Source organism: Podarcis raffonei, chromosome 9, assembly GCF_027172205.1.
Source record: "Podarcis raffonei isolate rPodRaf1 chromosome 9, rPodRaf1.pri, whole genome shotgun sequence".
In the NCBI taxonomy this organism is placed as follows: Eukaryota; Metazoa; Chordata; class Lepidosauria; order Squamata; family Lacertidae; genus Podarcis; species Podarcis raffonei.
In genome coordinates, this window is record NC_070610.1 from 50,506,937 (window position 1) to 50,523,808 (window position 16,872).

The 16,872-nt window shown below is 41.3% G+C and overlaps 1 long non-coding RNA gene across 1 annotated transcript in view; it reads right to left on the reverse strand.

The window, feature by feature from the left end:
• Window positions 1-6,811: 6,811 nt before the first annotated feature.
• Window positions 6,812-16,872, reverse strand: part of LOC128421130 (uncharacterized) — a 51,670-nt gene continuing 41,609 nt past the window's right edge. Inside the window, exons 3-4 of the long non-coding RNA XR_008332237.1 lie at window positions 7,720-7,855; window positions 6,812-7,147 (exon numbers count right to left, since the gene is read on the reverse strand). This is a non-coding gene — a long non-coding RNA (uncharacterized LOC128421130). The remainder of the gene's footprint in view (window positions 7,148-7,719; window positions 7,856-16,872) is intronic.

Here is a 16,872-nt window from a genome sequence, read left to right on the forward strand (position 1 = left end):
TGTCAAAAAAAGAAAAGAGAATGTTTTCAAAGGCTGGAATCCTACTGGCGTGCTTTTAATCCAGCCAATGGAAGGGGCGAGGAGACCATTTTTAGCAAATTGCCCTTCTCCTTCTCCCATAAGCCACCACCACTTCACACACTGTTGAGTCTTCCAACTCTTTGGAGCCAATTGGTGAGGGGGATACTGAGGCTTCAGAGGTGAGAAAGAATCCGCAAATATCACTTCATCTCTCCTTCCATTAGTGGAGGATTAAAAAGCCCTTCTTTGAGCACAAGGGTACCCAACTTGATTCCACCCGAAGACTCCAAAGCCTCCCAAATTTATTACTCCTAACCATGAAGGATTTATATAGCTTTTACGGTTTAGATCCATGTGGATCTGCATCCTTTGAGATATCTGGTATGGATCTAGCTCCTAGGCAGCCTGGCAATATAGCAAGTTCTCTCTTTCGTCTACCATCTTCTTCCAAGACTCATCCTGCTGCCAAAGCAAATGATGTCTTCTCACCCTGTCTCATTGTCACACTGGAGTGAAGCAATCCTCTTCTCATAGAAAAAACCTAGTAAAATAGCATGATTGTTTCCTTCTTATAGCTGTTCCCATTTCATTATATACTTTATCAACCAGGGATATTTGGATTAAATCTGATAAGATGATGAAAATAGAGTAAAAAAAGAAAAGAAAAGGCAGCAACAAGAATTTTTGATCCAAGAGCGGACCATGCCTCAAATACATTTGGTTGATTTTATTGACAGCTATTCGCCCCACTCCAACCATCTGCTTTAGGGGCAGAACTTACCCTTATGTGTGAGCCAATGAAACCAGACATAAAAGGAAGAAAAACAATTTGTAGTGCAGCTATTTTGATGCAACGTTGTTTTTATTAAATTTCTATACTGCCCTTCATCCGAACATCTCAAAGCAGCTCACAGCATAAAAAGACAAGATAGAAACACAAAATACATAATAAAAACAAGAACAGAACAAAACAATATCCCTGATCTTCCACAAATACGTTTAAAATGCTGACCTCACACAGGGCGGCAAAGGTCCACTTATACTGAGCCTTTACAGTTAGATGCTTCTGAAAACCAGTTGCTGGATGGGAGAGAGCTCTTGTGGTCAGATCCTGCTTGCCAGTTTCTCATAGGTATCTGGCTATCTGCTGGGAGAATAGGATGCTAAAATAGATGGACCATTGGGCTGATTCAGCAAGCTCTTCTTGTGTTCTTTAACCTGTTCCTTCCTTCTATGCAAAGACAATACTACCCTATAATTCAGAGTGAGAAACAAAGCGATGATTGCGGATTAAGCCCAGTGAACGAGGCACTGTGTTCCTGGCAGCAGTGCTGCTGGTCTGCCTCTGTAAATAATACACTGATTGTTCCTTTGTAGAAATAACTTTCTTTTCCTGTTAGCCTTGCCTGTTTAAAAATAACATATCCCAGAAATGAAGGAGGGGAAACTGCAAGCAACAGGACACATGAAAAATGCCAAAGGGACTGATACTTCCTGGCATTCAAGACAGGAAGGCACAACATCAGTGGGGCTTGTAGAATATGATATACACACATTGTTTTAAAGGGTCTAAAACAGAGCTGAGCTGCCAAGTTTTATATCAGGCAAAACTCATTTGATATACATAAAAAAATCTAAAGCTGGACATTAGAAAAGGGTTTTGCCAAGTTACGTTGAAATTAACCTTTCTCCAGTTTTCAAAACAAAGCCTCTGCAAAAATTTAATTTATTTTCCCCCCCTTCTCAATAGTTAAGGTCTGCATGCATAGAGCAGTGTCCCTATTTCCCCTGATTTCAAGAAGTCATCCTGGTTACTGATTTGATCCTGGAATGTCACACTTTTCCTTAAGATGTCCCTATTTTCACTGGAGAAATGTTAGAGGGTATGGAGTTATCCGACCCCTGAGCCGTCTGAAGGCAATCCTGTATAGGGAAGGGTTTTTTAAATATTTATTGTTGTATTATTATTTTTATATATGTTGAAAGTTGCCCAGAGTGGCTGGGGCAACCCAGTAAGGTGTGTGGGGTATAAATAGTAAAATTATCATTATGGAATCGGACGTCCCTATCTTCTTCCGAGTAATGTTGGAGGGTATGCAACCTTCTATAAGCACTATAAGCAAGGGAGGAGAATTCTTCTCCCAGTCACAAATCCCAATGGTACATGCAGTAGCAATGGAGGAGAAAAATGCTCAGTCTGTATTTTAAAGCTAAATGCCAGATTTGCAGCCATGAACTTGCAGTCATAGCAGCAGGTAACAATTGGTTGTTTGTGACTATATCATGTTCAGATTGCATGCATTGAGCCAGCAGTTCCGCTAGCAGAAGCCAGCACAAGGACTCCTAGTAGCGCAAAAGAATTTTCTTCCCCCAGCCTCCTTCCCCATGTGCCCCCTGTACCTACCCCAGATTTTTTCTGGAGGGTCAGGAGAACCCCCAGAACAGCACATGGGGGAGGAAAGGGGTGATTGTTTCATCAGCTGAGCAGAAATGCAAGCACTGACTGCGTTCCACAGCATCTCCTTAGAGCTGTGTTGAACACCCACTGAAATCAAGTAACACAACTTACTTAAGTCCATTCATTTCATTGGGTCTACTCTCAGTATGACTTAGTTCACAGGTGGCCAATCTCTGGCCCATAGGCCTAATTAGGAAGCACTGCCCAACTCTGCAAACTGAATGTGGTCATAATGGGTCATTTGATATCACTGATGTCAGTAGGTTGCCCAGTGTCAAACTTGGCCGGTAAATGTTTGTGGAAGTAAGGGTCCAGCCCGGCAGCTGGATCCATCTCCCCACTTCTGACTTAGTTGGATCAAGGCCATTATCTTGATTTAGAAGCTTCAGGCTGCAATCCTATATGCACTTAGGCTATATACACTTACCTGGGAGTAAGGCCCGCTGAACTCAATAGCTGTTACTTTTAAGTAGACATGGTCAAGACTCCGCTGTTACCTAGAAGTAAGCCCCATTAAATGCAGCAGGCCTTACTTCTGAGGAAGCATGCAATGAGCTTGCAGCATCAGAGGTACAAACAAACTTGATGTTGGGATATTTAATTCAGATGGTGCTAATGAGATGTAGGAAACCCGCTTCTCATTTTGTGTAAACAAAGTGGGGCTCGAACTGTATTTGTTTTGCCATTTCTTCAGATTCCTGCTGTCATTTTTAGGAAAATATTTAAACACGATATAGCATAGTAAACTCAGTTTTTCCAAGGTTATAGCTTGTTGACATTGAAACTCATGCAGTTTTACACTGTCTGCTCAGGCTGCCACAGTGCTCTTAGATCAACAGCGCCAGCTGCTCTCCTAATTCCTTTGGGAGCCAACATTTAAGTGCAGCTAAATATTAGGTCTAGGCCTAAATCTATTTCGTAAATATTGTCATTAATGGAGAGGAGATCCTTTTTAACATTTCTTGCTTTGTTGACAACTCCAGCTTTCCATATATATAACTTTTAAGGATCCCCATAAGAAGTGTTTATTTCAGCTAGTTATGTTCCGCAATCTATTTATTTTTTTGCAATGTGTCATTTCTTCCTTCCCAGTAATAAAAGCAGTTGGTCACTCCGCAAAGAATGTCATGATGACATGATGTCAGGTCATACTGTGTATGTGCATGGTGGGGGGGACAGTTCAAAGGAAAACAACAATAAAAGACTGGGCCTTAAGTCTGGAACGCAGCATTTGGAACTGCATTGAATTGAACTCAACATAAAGAAATGGTCATCAGTTCTGATGTGGAAGCTTCGATGAAGAAGGTCAAGCAATGCAACATGGCTGATAAGTGTGGTGCTATTTGCCTCTTTCCGCTGCCCTTCGGATGTTGCTGCTGACTTGAATTCCTTTTAATTATTACATTTCTATCCCTCCTTTCCTCAAATGAGCTCAAGAAGACATAAAATGCCCCCCATTTTACCCTCATAAGAACAGGGTGTGATAGGTTGAGCTGAGTGACAGTGACTGGCTCAAAGTCACCCAATGAGCTTCACAGCAGAGTGGGGACCAGAATCCCAGCCTCCCAGGTCTCGGTCCAGGTTTAATGATAATTCTGCAGAACTGTAAAGTTTCATTAAGTTTATATAGTGGTACCTCTGGATGCGAACTGGATCCGTTCCGGAGCCCCGTTCATATCTTGAAGCGAACGTAACACATGACTGCGCATCTGCACGTGCATGGGTCGCGTTTCGCCGCTTCCGCGCATGCGTATGATGTCATTTTGAGCATCTGCGCATGTGCGAGCGGCGAAACCTGGAAGTAATGTGTTCCGTTACTTTTGGGTCGCCGCGGAGTGCAACCCGAAAACGCTTATCCTGAACCGTATTCATCCCAAGGAATGACTGTACAGTGGTACCTTGGGTTAAGTACTTAATTCATTCTGGAGGTCCGTACTTAACCTGAAACTGTTCTTAACTTGAAGCACCACTTTAGCTAATGGGGCCTCCCGCTGCTGCCACGCCGCCGGAGCATGATTTCTGTTCTCATCCTGAAGCAAAGTTCTTATCCCGAGGTAATATTTCTGGGTTAGCGGTGTCCGTAACCTGAAGCGTATGTAACCTGAAGCGTATGTAACGCAAGGTACCACTGTATAGGAACAGCCATTTGGAGAGCTAATTCCTTTGTACATTTGCTGGCATCTTCTCAATATATTTTCTTCTCTTATCATATTACACTGGAATCGTCCCATGCAACTGAGCAGAAAAAAGCTCCTGTTGCGTTGTCAACTGTTTGTCAGTCACTTGACAGCAGGCAGACTGCTTTAAGGGGTGGAGGTATTTAAACAGAGAAGGAAATATATCTGGGAAGGTACAGTTTTCTCCTGCCCTACAGATCTTGCATTCTGCAGAAGGTTGAACTAGACAATCTCTGGGATAACTTCCAAATCTATGATTCTATGAATTTACAAAAGATAAAACCCATAATGACAACTATCCATTTAAAATACGATAGGCTAACAACTCAACCTTTTTTTTTAAAAAAACCTACATTTTGCAACCCACCTTTCCCCCAATGAGCTCATGGAGGCCCCTCTCTCCATATTATTTATATTATCAACCTTGTGATGTAGATTTGACTGAGAGTTGGTGACTGACCCAAGGTTACCCAATGAGTTTCATAGCCAAGTAGGAATTTGAACCCCGGTCTGTCAGGTCTTAGTCTGACACTTTAACAACTACACCACACTGGCTTTCATCTAAATTAAGGATAACATGTACATGAGAACCTCAACAACAAATGTTTCAGTAATACTGTATGGTGGCTGGTTACTGAGGACAGGGTCTTTTGTGTGTTGGTGAGCCTGGCTTTGGAAATCACTTCCCAGAGAGGCTTGCTTATTACTGGAAGGTTATCAGAGCAGGCACCACTCTCTTTTTGATCTGTTTTATTCTCGCTTGGGCATTAATTTGATGATACTTTATTTCCCCCTCTTTTAGAGCATGTGAATATATATATATTTTACTATGTTTGACAGATTTTATATATTGGATAACTGGTCTGGCTGGTGGTTTCAGATCTTAATAATAAATAGGGGATTGATTGACAGTGTGTTTAGTTACAGCTAGCCCTAATGAAGCTAAAGTTACCTGATGCTGAAATTACACTTTTGTAATGTTCTCCTTTGATCATGTAGTCAGCAATTTCACGGTCCATTTTATGAAGTTTTATGGAGGAGGCTGAATGGCACAGCTTTTCATTACAACACTCGTAAGCACTGAAATCTAAATCTTGTAGTTTGTATTATGCTCTATGTTTAGCGAAAGGGTATTTGGCCTTAAGCAACGCTGTGCATTTTTGCCTATAGAAGATGAACTCACATCGAAACTGCTTCTGTTATTATGGTGAATTTGTTTTCAATGAAAAACAGGGAAAAAAGAACAGTACTTTCCAAGTCCACTTATGGTGAAGATCATTTTTATATTCTTGCATAGTTTTCTGCCCGTGGAAATAATTTCCAAGTGATTTAAAAAGCTGGTTGCTCTTCACGTTTTCATTCTTTGCATTTGAATGCATCTGGCTTATCAAACTTTTCAAGGAAATGTAAGCCTTGAAGCACAGGAGCCGTACATAATTTGTCTTGTGTAGTCCCGGAGGCAGCCTCTGCATTCTTGAAACCATTTTATAGTGTTAGGGCAGATGTTTCTTTGTAGGTCAGGTCAGTTAGTGTAATGGGGAATTGAGAAATCTAGGGGAGAAATTGTATTTAATGTCACAGTAAGTCTAAAAATAATTTCTTTTACTCTAAGATTGCATTGCCTCGAGCGCAAAACAGCTCACTCCATATAGTAAGTATTAAGTATCTGACTGACTCGTATTCAGAACCATGGCAACTGGTTTGAAGATACTCAGAACTGACCTGAATTATTGGGTCGTTCCATATAAGGTGGGTTTCCTGCCATTCCCCTGAAGGTTATCCAAAGCAAGTAGGTATGAATGGTAAATCTATTTGGAGAATACAGACTAAGATACTGCTGAGAAGGCATCCTGATGCATATAGCAGATGTTTGATTCAGCAAAGTGCTGCAAACCTTCCATCCTGAAAAGTCTAGCGCTTAATGGGCTGAATCTCAGTGGAGGGCTGTATGCCTAACTGATGATCTTATGACACCTGTGGTGGCATTTCTTCTTGTTGTTGCAAATGGTTCAAGAAAGGAAATGCAGCACTTCTTGTTTCACAGGGTAATAATAATAATAATAATAATAATAATAATAATAATAATAATAATAATTTATTTATACCCTGCCCATCTAGCTGGGTTTCCCCAGCCACTCTGGGCGGCTTCCAACAAAATATTAAAATACACTAGTCCTTCAGATATTAAAAGCTTCCCTAAACAGGGCTGCCTTCAGATGTCTTCTAAAAGTCTGGTAGTTGTTTTTTCCTTTGACATCTGGCGGGAGGGCGTTCCACAGGGCGGGCGCCACTACCAAGAAGACCCTCTGCCTGGTTCCCTGTAGCTTCACTTCTCACAGTGAGGAAACCTCCAGAAGGCCCTGGGAGCTGGAACTCAGTGTCCGGGCTGAACAATGGGGGTGGAGACGCTCCTTTAGGTATACTGAGTCAAGGCCATTTAGGGCTTTGAAGGTCAGCTCCAACACTTTGAATTGTGCTCAGAAACGTAATTCTATGCAAGAATGATTTAGATAAACAATTGGCAAATGTTCAAATTATTCCACAACCTTTGTCAAGGAATTGCAAGGAACAAGTTAATGATATATCCTATTTAATCACCCTTATTCTCAAATTGTTTTAAAATCATCTAAAGTGGTGACTGCTTATTTTCATTACAAGTGAATGAGAGGCAGCCTTGCTTCATACAGACATAACTCATGTTTTCTTTGCTACCTGCACATTCTGGTTCTGAACATCTGCTCTTGATCTTCTCTTATGAATACTTACACCTTGAATGTAAAATGATCCCTTCAGACTTTTTGGTAGGCCACCCTTGCTCTTATTCTTGTTTCAGAAAATGGAAAACATTCAACAATTGAAGCCACCTCTTACTTCAATTACATGGTCTCCCATAGGATCTTTGAGACTTGAAATTCTGGTGTTGTTTTGGAGATGTGGATAGCACAGCTTATTTATATTGAACCAGTATTACGGTGCACAAAACACCGCGTTATTTTTAACTACATTTTTATTCCGATATCAAGTTGATTTTTATTTTATGTTACAATATTTACTTGTAGTTACCTGATGATAAGCTCCACAAGGCATTTAAAAGAGCACTGGCCTGCAGTCCCCAAACATTTGCTCATGAAGGGATGTGGTCCTTAGGGTGAAGGTTTTTCACCCGTAAAAGGTGCTCAAGTTCAGTATAGCAGTGTTTCTGTAAGAAGGGAAGAATACTGTAAACAATATGAACTGTTCTTTATATAAAATTGAAGGGGAGGCTTAATGATCTCCTTCTGTGATGCAGCAAAAAGAGGACTGTAAATGGCAAGGAGAGTGCATCTCATTTACAAATTTGGAAAATTACAGTTTCTTGCTAAGTTTCAACTAATATATGCGCTTTTTTATACTGTACAGCTGTTTTCATGATGGTGTTGATATCCCAGTCCAATTTCCAACCTAAAAATGTGCAGAACTAGGATTACTATCAATTTTGTTTTCTCTCAGTTTCTCATTTTTTCTCATCTAAAATTCAGTTCTCTGAATTTCCACACCAGTTAGTTGTTTTTTAAAAGTTTTCATGAAAATTAATCAGCATTTTGCATAAATTTCTCCAAATATAGATGCTTTACCCCAGTACATGCATTTCTGTGCACATTACTTAGCTGGAGAAATGTACTGCAAAATTCAGAGAATTGCAAATTTCAAAGGAAGGCTATGTTTTGGATTACATATTGTTTCAGAAATTGCATATTAGGTAAGCTCATCTTTAACTAATAACTGTATCAAATACCTCCCACAGCCATGGTCAGAACGTATAGTCTGCTTATTTCATTTGTGCATTTTATACTGAACATACTGAAGATATCTTTTGCATATTTTGTGCATGAAAGACGACAATGCAATTTTGTAAGGATGCCACAGAAAGCACATATAAAAGAAAAAACTGTGGCATTTGCCATCCTGCCTCCTGAATTACAGAAATAAATGGAGGGTGCTGGTGACATGTCCTGAGGTTTAGTAGGACTTCTCTTTACAGTTTGCTGATTCTTTTGGCACTCACAAATCAGTATGACAGCTCCACAAAGCTCCGGGTCTTCAAACTAGACACGTCAAAAGAACTATAAAGAGTAAGTTAGTGAAATGTCCAGTTCAATATCTTTTTCTTTCAGCATTTGCTATCTCCATTGTTCTGTGACATTGTGCCAAGAAATGAGAATGATTATTTCCACCATAAATCCTCAATCTTTACCCAATAAATTGTGAACAACAAATGAATTCTCCCCAACCAACTCAATTTACTTAGGAGGGATACATTTATTTATTTTTAATAAACAATATTTTAATACTGCCTTTTGGTCCTAACAAGAACCCTCAAGGTGGTATGCAAGAAAGGGAAATGCCAGAAAACCATAAGAGAATTAAAACAGTATTAGAACACAAGAACAAAGTTTGAATCTAAGCCACTCTATAAATTGTAGCTCTGTTAGAGGGACAGGGGTTTCCCAACAAACTCTTAGAATACTTAACAAACCCCATCTCCCAGAATTCTGTGGGGGAAGTCATGACTGTGGCCATGGTGAACCAGAAGAGACAAAGTCGTAATCAAACCCTTCTCTCATTCCCAAAGCAGGATTCACACACAAACACATGCTACTTCTACTGAATTTAAACCATAATGTTTGAAAGTTTTGAAAATTATAGAAATATTATTTTAATATATGCATATCGTTTAAACACAAATGTCTCAAGCACGCAAAAAAGCTAAATGAGTAATCTTCCAAAATAAATGTCAAATTAGAGCATTTTCTCTGAATCTCGATGTTTTTTACAATGGAAGATAATGCATCTGTCTCCCCCTCCCCCACTTCAGACAGACCATTAGTATATTTGCTATCAGAGCTGTTACATATTACATTCTCAATCCTGACAACAGGAAATAACTGGAAAGCAACAAGGGACAAGGTAAAATGGAGTTCAAGGACCCTTTCAACATACTTTGAGTCTTTGAAGTTCATATGACTAACTGGGGTTGTAGACTATGCATCCACTGGATAGCAAATGACTTGCCATGGATTTATCACTATAGGAAAGCTTGTGCTTTGTTACATATTTCAAATCAAGAGACCACATTCGTTTTCACTTGTTATGTTTGTATCCCACCCTTACTCTAAGGAGTGGAGAGCATGATTTTCAAAACCTTATCTTTATTGGACTTGATGAGAGACATATCACATATAAATTACTTTGCATACAGCAATATATTCTATATATTGGCCTGCTGGATCAGGCCAAAGTCCCATCTAGTCCAGCATCTTGTTCTCATAAAGGCCAACTGGATGCTTATGGGAAGCTCAAAAGCAGGACCTGTTAGGATTCTTGCTCCGTGCTTGCAGTCATGGGATTGTTGTCTATCACATAACAGTGTATGTTTTCATTCCACAGTGTGGGAAATGACGGAGACAGGATGTTTGGTATTACTGTGTTTCTGTGATGTGGGACTTTGCTGTCTGATGAGAAAGAGGAAGGAGCTAAGTCAGAATGCTCCGAGTGTATTATTAAACAAAGTAGATTAGCCAAAATGCTGTCCTACTGAGTTTTGTTACGCAGACTGCTAACACTCTGCAGGATCCTAAGCGTGCTAATGCCTTTTGGTATCAGTCGCTGTGATGTTTGGGCTGGAGAAAGCTTTTGAAGCTCCTGAACGACCAACCAGGAGGGAGAGAACATGCCAGTCGGGCATGTGTCTCTGCCAGGGTTCTACATGCGAGTAGGATGATCCTAACAAGTGCAACCTCACTCTGCCCATTTGAAAATCTCAGCTATTGGCACTGGAAGTAGAACATAGCTGTGTCCGACTAGTAACTATGGTGCTGTATCATGTTAACTTGATCTGAAGCTCGTGCTTTAATTTGAGTAATGAATGGAACTCCCTCAAATCAGCCTTACGGAGTAGTTCAGGCTTCTTTAGATTGACTCATGGAGTGTCCATGGTCAGTCAAATGGAATTTGGACATGGGTTTCTTATACCCAGCCTCAGATATTAGGCACCACATCCCACAGGTTAAAGTGTAATAACAATAAGCTGAATATGTGATTGTGAGGGGCATCCCAATTTTATTTAATTCTTCAAAACTACTTTGGTTTTTCACACAGGACTTAAAAATCTGCCTCTCACTGTGACATTTTCCAACATCCTCTACAGTTGGCTAGTGAACTTTAGCACATCAGGAGTTAACAATTTATTGAAATTAATTGGACTCGGTTTCAAGAACATACACTCATGCAATCTGGGAATACAGTGGTACCTTGGGTTACAGACACTTCAGGTTACAAATGCTTCAGGTTACAGACTCCACTAACCCAGAAATAGTACCTCAGGTTAAGAACTTTGCTTCAGGATGAGAACAGAAATCGCATGGCAGCGACATGACAGCAGCAGGAGGCCCCATTAGCTAAAGTGGTACCTCAGGTCAAGAACATTTCAGGTTGAGAACAAACCTCCAGAATGAATTAAGTTCTTAACCCAAGGTACCACTGTAATGGAATTAGGGCAGGTTTCTTCCTCTCTCAGAACTGGCTTTCTTACTTTATCACACACCCTTTATTCAGTATAGTAAAACTGTATGATTGCTGCAACCCCCATCTTATGGGGTGTTTTTAATGTTTGAGGTTTTACTATGTTTTTATATGTACTGTAGGTGCCCTACAGTATGATGATAATAATAATAATAATAATAATAATAATAATAATAATAATAGAAATCTCCATGATGAAACAAGGGTGATCTATTTACAGAGCTTTCTGTGAAGTCAAGTAGGAATTGTGTGTGAGCCATGGCCCCAGTCTCAAGCGCAGAGTTGGAGGAGGATGACCAGAGTCCAGGGCTGCTGTACTACCAGATGGGGAACTGGACAGGGTTCCTGATGCTGAACTTGATGCTGCTGGTCAAGAACCTGTAGAACCCAAACTTTCATGGGTCCCTTTCCCTGGGCACTCACTTTCAGGCCATGGAGTTGGCTTTTTGAGCTTTCATACCTTTCAGGCAACAGAAGTAGACTAGATGGAGGGACTCAAGAGACTTTGGTTCAATTCTAGCCTTCATCAGTTCCAGTTGTCCTCTTGGAGCTGTCCATGGTGCTACAACTCCTGCCTTTCCTTGCTGCCTTGTCTCCAGGGTACTTACACTGCAGTGGACAACAGTGCTGGTCTGTGACTGTTTTCCAGTGCTCGAAGGGGAAGGCCAAGAGCACGTGCAGAAGGCCTCAGGTTCAATCCATGTCATCTCCATGTATGGCTTGGAAAAATACCATGTCTGAAATCCCAAAGAGCAGCTGCCAGTCAGTGTAGACAATACTGGGCTAGGTGGCTCACTTGGGCAGCTTTCTATGCTCCTTTACACCATACCCAGAAGTGGCATAGCATATGAGAGAGCGAGCTGCTCTGCTAGCTTCCTGGCATGTGGCTCGCTGGGAGAGAGTGGAGAGGGACAAAGAGCATCAAGGAAGTCAGCTCAGTGCAAATGCACGGGCAGAGCATATCCAGCGCTCCTGGTGTGGGAGTTGGTATAAAAATGCCCAGTTGTTGTTGTTTAAGTTTGTTTACTGCCCTGTACCCATAGATCTCAGGGCAGTTTACAATATAAAATAACAATATAACAATATAGAAAACAGAACATACATAATGAAAACAACCCAATAATCTCTCCTTCCACAACACATTTTAAAAGGGCATCGGATGACAATCAGCCAAAGGCCTCAGACAGTGGTGTCCAAACTTTTTTTTAAAGAGGGCCAAATTTGATGAAGTGAAGGGCTGTGGGGGCCAACCGAAAGGCAAACCAGAGTTGTTGAGCTTTTTTTAGGATTGAAGTTATTGAGCTTTTTTAAGGGTTGGAGGTGTTGAGGGTTTTGGGGGGATTTTACCCTAGGAAATAGACTGCCACAGGGGCCAGATTAAACCGACCGGCAGGCTGGATTAGGCCCCCGAAACAGACTTTGGACATGCCTGGCCTAAGTAAATAAATATTCATATTGCTGTTGTTGCCCTTTTTGCACTGTATCAGCTTTGGGAAGTTCATTTAAACTTTTATGTTTGTTTGTTTGTTAGTTCTGTTTGTTTGTTTGTTTGTTTGTTTGTTTGTTTACCACTTAATCCCCAGATAGGCTTCCAAGCAGTTTACACAATATGTAAGCCGACTGCACAAACAATAAAATATAAAACATTGATAATTAAAATGTGCAATAAGACAATCCCATTAAAACAATACAGCAATTTGAAACACAGATGTGGAACGAGTAGCAGTAGAAGCAATTAAGGCAATCCAAGGCTTTTCAAGATAAAAGTTTAGTGGGGTTTCACCTCTTTTGGAAACCTCATCAAAAATGACCTAGTTGTGGGTCTGAGAACTTTTATTCTAGAAGAGAAACATATCTGTTCCTAAGAAATGTACTTGGGCTGCAACTCTATACACCCTTACCTGGAAGTAAGCCCCACTGAAAACAATGAGCAGCCATACATAGAAATACACTGTTAGTATATTGCAGTACAAAGACAGCGTTCTCTCCAAATTAAAAAACCGTTTGATAAATGTCATCTCAGCAACTTCTATAAAGGTTTCTTGTGTTATCAAAACTGGCAGACATTAAACAGAACATTTTTCAGAATAATGGCTATGGATGAAAGAATAAGCATTTAGACTCCCAGTAGCCCAGCCACCTGTGCAAACAGCAATCCAGCTTCAGTCTGAATGGCTGGATTCTGAAAAGCAAATTATTGGAGGCTTTGTGGAGAACATACTGCAGAAAATATTATCCAGACACGTTTGGATATTCTTATTAAATGGGACTTTCACAGTGCACTTTCACAGTGCCCCAACCCCCACTCCCTGTAAAGTTACGTTTGCTTTGTTTCGGTTTTGTGAGATCAGTTCCGCTGCAACTTTGGCGTATTTGCCATCACACCTTCTAACAGACATGCCTTTTTACAATTTAAAATAAACTGATTTTTGAGTTTACTGGCATCGTAAAAGATGGAAGCATTTTTAAAAGTGCACCATTAATGGCTATAGGAACACAGGAAATGCTCTTGGTCCATTTAACTTGTTATTGTCACCACTGATTGGCAGTGGCTCTATTTAAGGCAGAAGTCTCTCATAGAACCACTCGCATACAAGGCAGATGCTCTACTACTGACCTATAAATTCCCTCCGCATGCTGAGGCAGCATGCCTCTGAAGACCATTTCTGGGGAATAGCAGCAGGAGAGGGCTATTGCCCTCCTGTCCTGCTCATGGACTTGCCAGGTGGCATGTTGATCAGAGTGAATGTCTTGGGATGTTGTGGGTGAATATGATCTCCGTCTCCCCTGCCCTTCTCTACAGTTTGCCCTTGAGTACATGTGTTTTCTTAGAAAGGTAGATAAAAGAAAAGATATAGAGAAAAGGACAGAGAAATATTAATTGGGAGTCTACTGTCAATACCTGGCATCCATTCAGCAGCAGCTGATCATTAAAAAGTTAGGCTGCCTTCAATCTGCTTTGCTGAAAAAATCAATCTGAATGGGTTGCTGCCAGGTGTCACTCCAAAAGCATCTCTGCTGTAGAAAGTAAGTACAGTATTCACTAATGCAGCCCAGTCAAAGTGTGTCCTTAGAATGTCAAAGCATGTGGAATCACCATCTTGCAAATCGCCTGTGCACAGTATTTAGTTTCATTGCAAATTTGTCCTTCCCCTGTTTACTAATATCTCTGCTCATAAAAAGAGGAATATTTATGTGGCTTCATGTCAGATAATGCTATCATGTTTTTTGGTGTGTCCCCCTGTTTCTTTCACCTCCCCCCTTTTGAATTAGTAAACCAGGACCTCTGCTTCCCTTAGCCCCCCGGCAATGTGCTTAAGTGCTTTTTTTATGTGTTGATATACATTGCAAATCAAACAGCGGCTGGCCAACTTTGGATTCCCATTTTCAAAACTGTATATATTTGGCTCGGAGGCTGCAAATGACATGAATGGCCTGTCACAAAATACAGCTCTAGGAAGGCTTTCATCTTGCCCTCTCCGTTCCTTTGCAGTTATGAACTGAAGAAAAATAGTTGAAGGGGGAGGCGGGGAAACAAGACAAACAAAAAATCCCACCCCTTTCCTTTCCAGCTGAAAGGCTCCAGGTTGCACACTCTTAACTGAAACAAATGCTCAAGAACGCATCATTCAATTTAGGCCACAATTTCAGCCCCTTCTTTGCTGAATGTGGGCAAATTGGCTTTTTCACCTTGAATAGCCATGCTGTCTGGGGTAGATGAGAAATGTAGTCCAAAACATCTGGAGGGCACCAGGTTGAGGAAAATTGTTCTTGAAGAATTGAACACTTAGGCACCTCTGGGGGGTCCATATGCCAGTGGTGTGTGTGGCCAAAAGTGTTTGTGGCCACCCCACTTCATTGCATGTGCACCTTCTCATGTACACACAGAGGACATGGCTGCTAGTCATGATGGCTATGTTCTACCTCCACTATCAAAAGTTCTATGCCTCTGAATCTCAGTTGCTGGGAATCACAAGTCGGGAGATGTCAGGGACTGGACTGGACTAAACTTAAGAAGAATGGTGGGAGCCCTCCCCTCTTTTTTGAACCTTCCCAAGAGCAGGAGGACAGTATTGATTTAGAACAGTGGTTTGCAGAGGGACATAGTCCCGAGTGGGAAAGAAGGGAAATACTGGGTGAGAAACAGCTAGAAGAGGAAACACCAGGAGAGAGACAGCTGGCAGATTCACTGTCTTTAGAAAGCATTCCTGACCCCCTTCACCTAAGACTAGACGGGCTATGAGAGTGATAGAATAGAAAGCGCAGTGGCAACAAACTCAGATTACCCGACATAGGAGTGACGTAGATTAATGGGGACGGAGGGGGTGAACCTTTACTGGGAGCAACGCCATTTTTAAAAGAGATATGCATTCCTTTGTCACTCGCTGTGATTATTAAAGAACTTATCTGGTAAGAACGTTCCTTTCTTTTGATCTGCTTATTTACTGCCACCAGGGGAGGGATCTGATTACACGAAACCTGACAGGAGAGTAGTGCTGGTCCTGGCTTTGGTCTTCCCACAGGCATCTGGTTGGCCACGATGAAAACAAGAGGCTGGACCAGATGGGCCATTGGCCAGATCCAGCAAGGCTCTTTTATTTTTTATGTTCATAATGTAGCTTGTGTCTTCACTGATGAATCTGAAGAGCCCTGGAGAGTGGCACAAATACTTGTTTCTTTTTTAAAGGTTTTAAAATGATTTCTTTTAAAGGAAAAAGCAGAGTTAAGAGAAACAAAAGCAAAACATTTCTTAAAGTGAGCCACCAGTGTGTGCAAGATCCACCCCCCCATTTTGTTACTCCGTTCAACTTTGTTTTTATAGAGCACATTTGTTTCATTATTCGTTCAGTAATGCAAATCACATTCATTTTGTTCTTCATTTGTTGCAGTCACATTAATTTTCATTGCTCACATTTGTGGTCTGTGTGCAGCTACTGTGTTTGTGTAACAGAAGCAGAAGTCTCCTTGCCTTCCCATGGCTTCCTAGTGGGCTCCATTTTAATTACCCACCATATTATGTACTCTTTTCTATTTTTATTTTTAAAAACCACCCATGTCTACTGTTAGTGTTTTCTAGGCTTTCTAGCTTGCATTTTAGCCCCCTACTACTTCATTCACACATTGTGTTTGCTTCCTTCCTCAAGGAAGGGGCATAGCTCAGGGGTAGAGCCAATGGTGTAGCTAGCCGCTTGGGTGCCTGGGGCGGTGCACACATCCTGCTCCTGGGAGCAGAGTGAGTGCAAAGCCTCTCTGCTGCCTCCCCCTCAGCTGTAGGGCAGCTGAGGGAGAGGCGGTAGGCAGACGCAAGCCCCACGCTGCCATTTCAGGCACCCAAGCCACCATGTCACTGGATATAGTTATAGGATATAGTTCCATTCCACCTTTAGAACAGGCATGTGGAGTTGTTATATGTCACATGTCTGTTTACTTCCAGCACAGTCTGCTGGGAACTTCCGTTGTATATAGCTTTTGCCTCTGCTGTTTGCTTGGACACGAAGGGAAGCAGACATACTTTTTCCTTTGTCCTGCTGCTGAATAAAAGCTTGTAAATGTGCTTACATATGCCTCTGTCCGCTACTTCCGGTGTGAAGAGTTATTTACTCTGCTGATTAGAGCGTGCCCAAGTTTCTGAAGGCTTTTGAAGCTTGAGTCGCA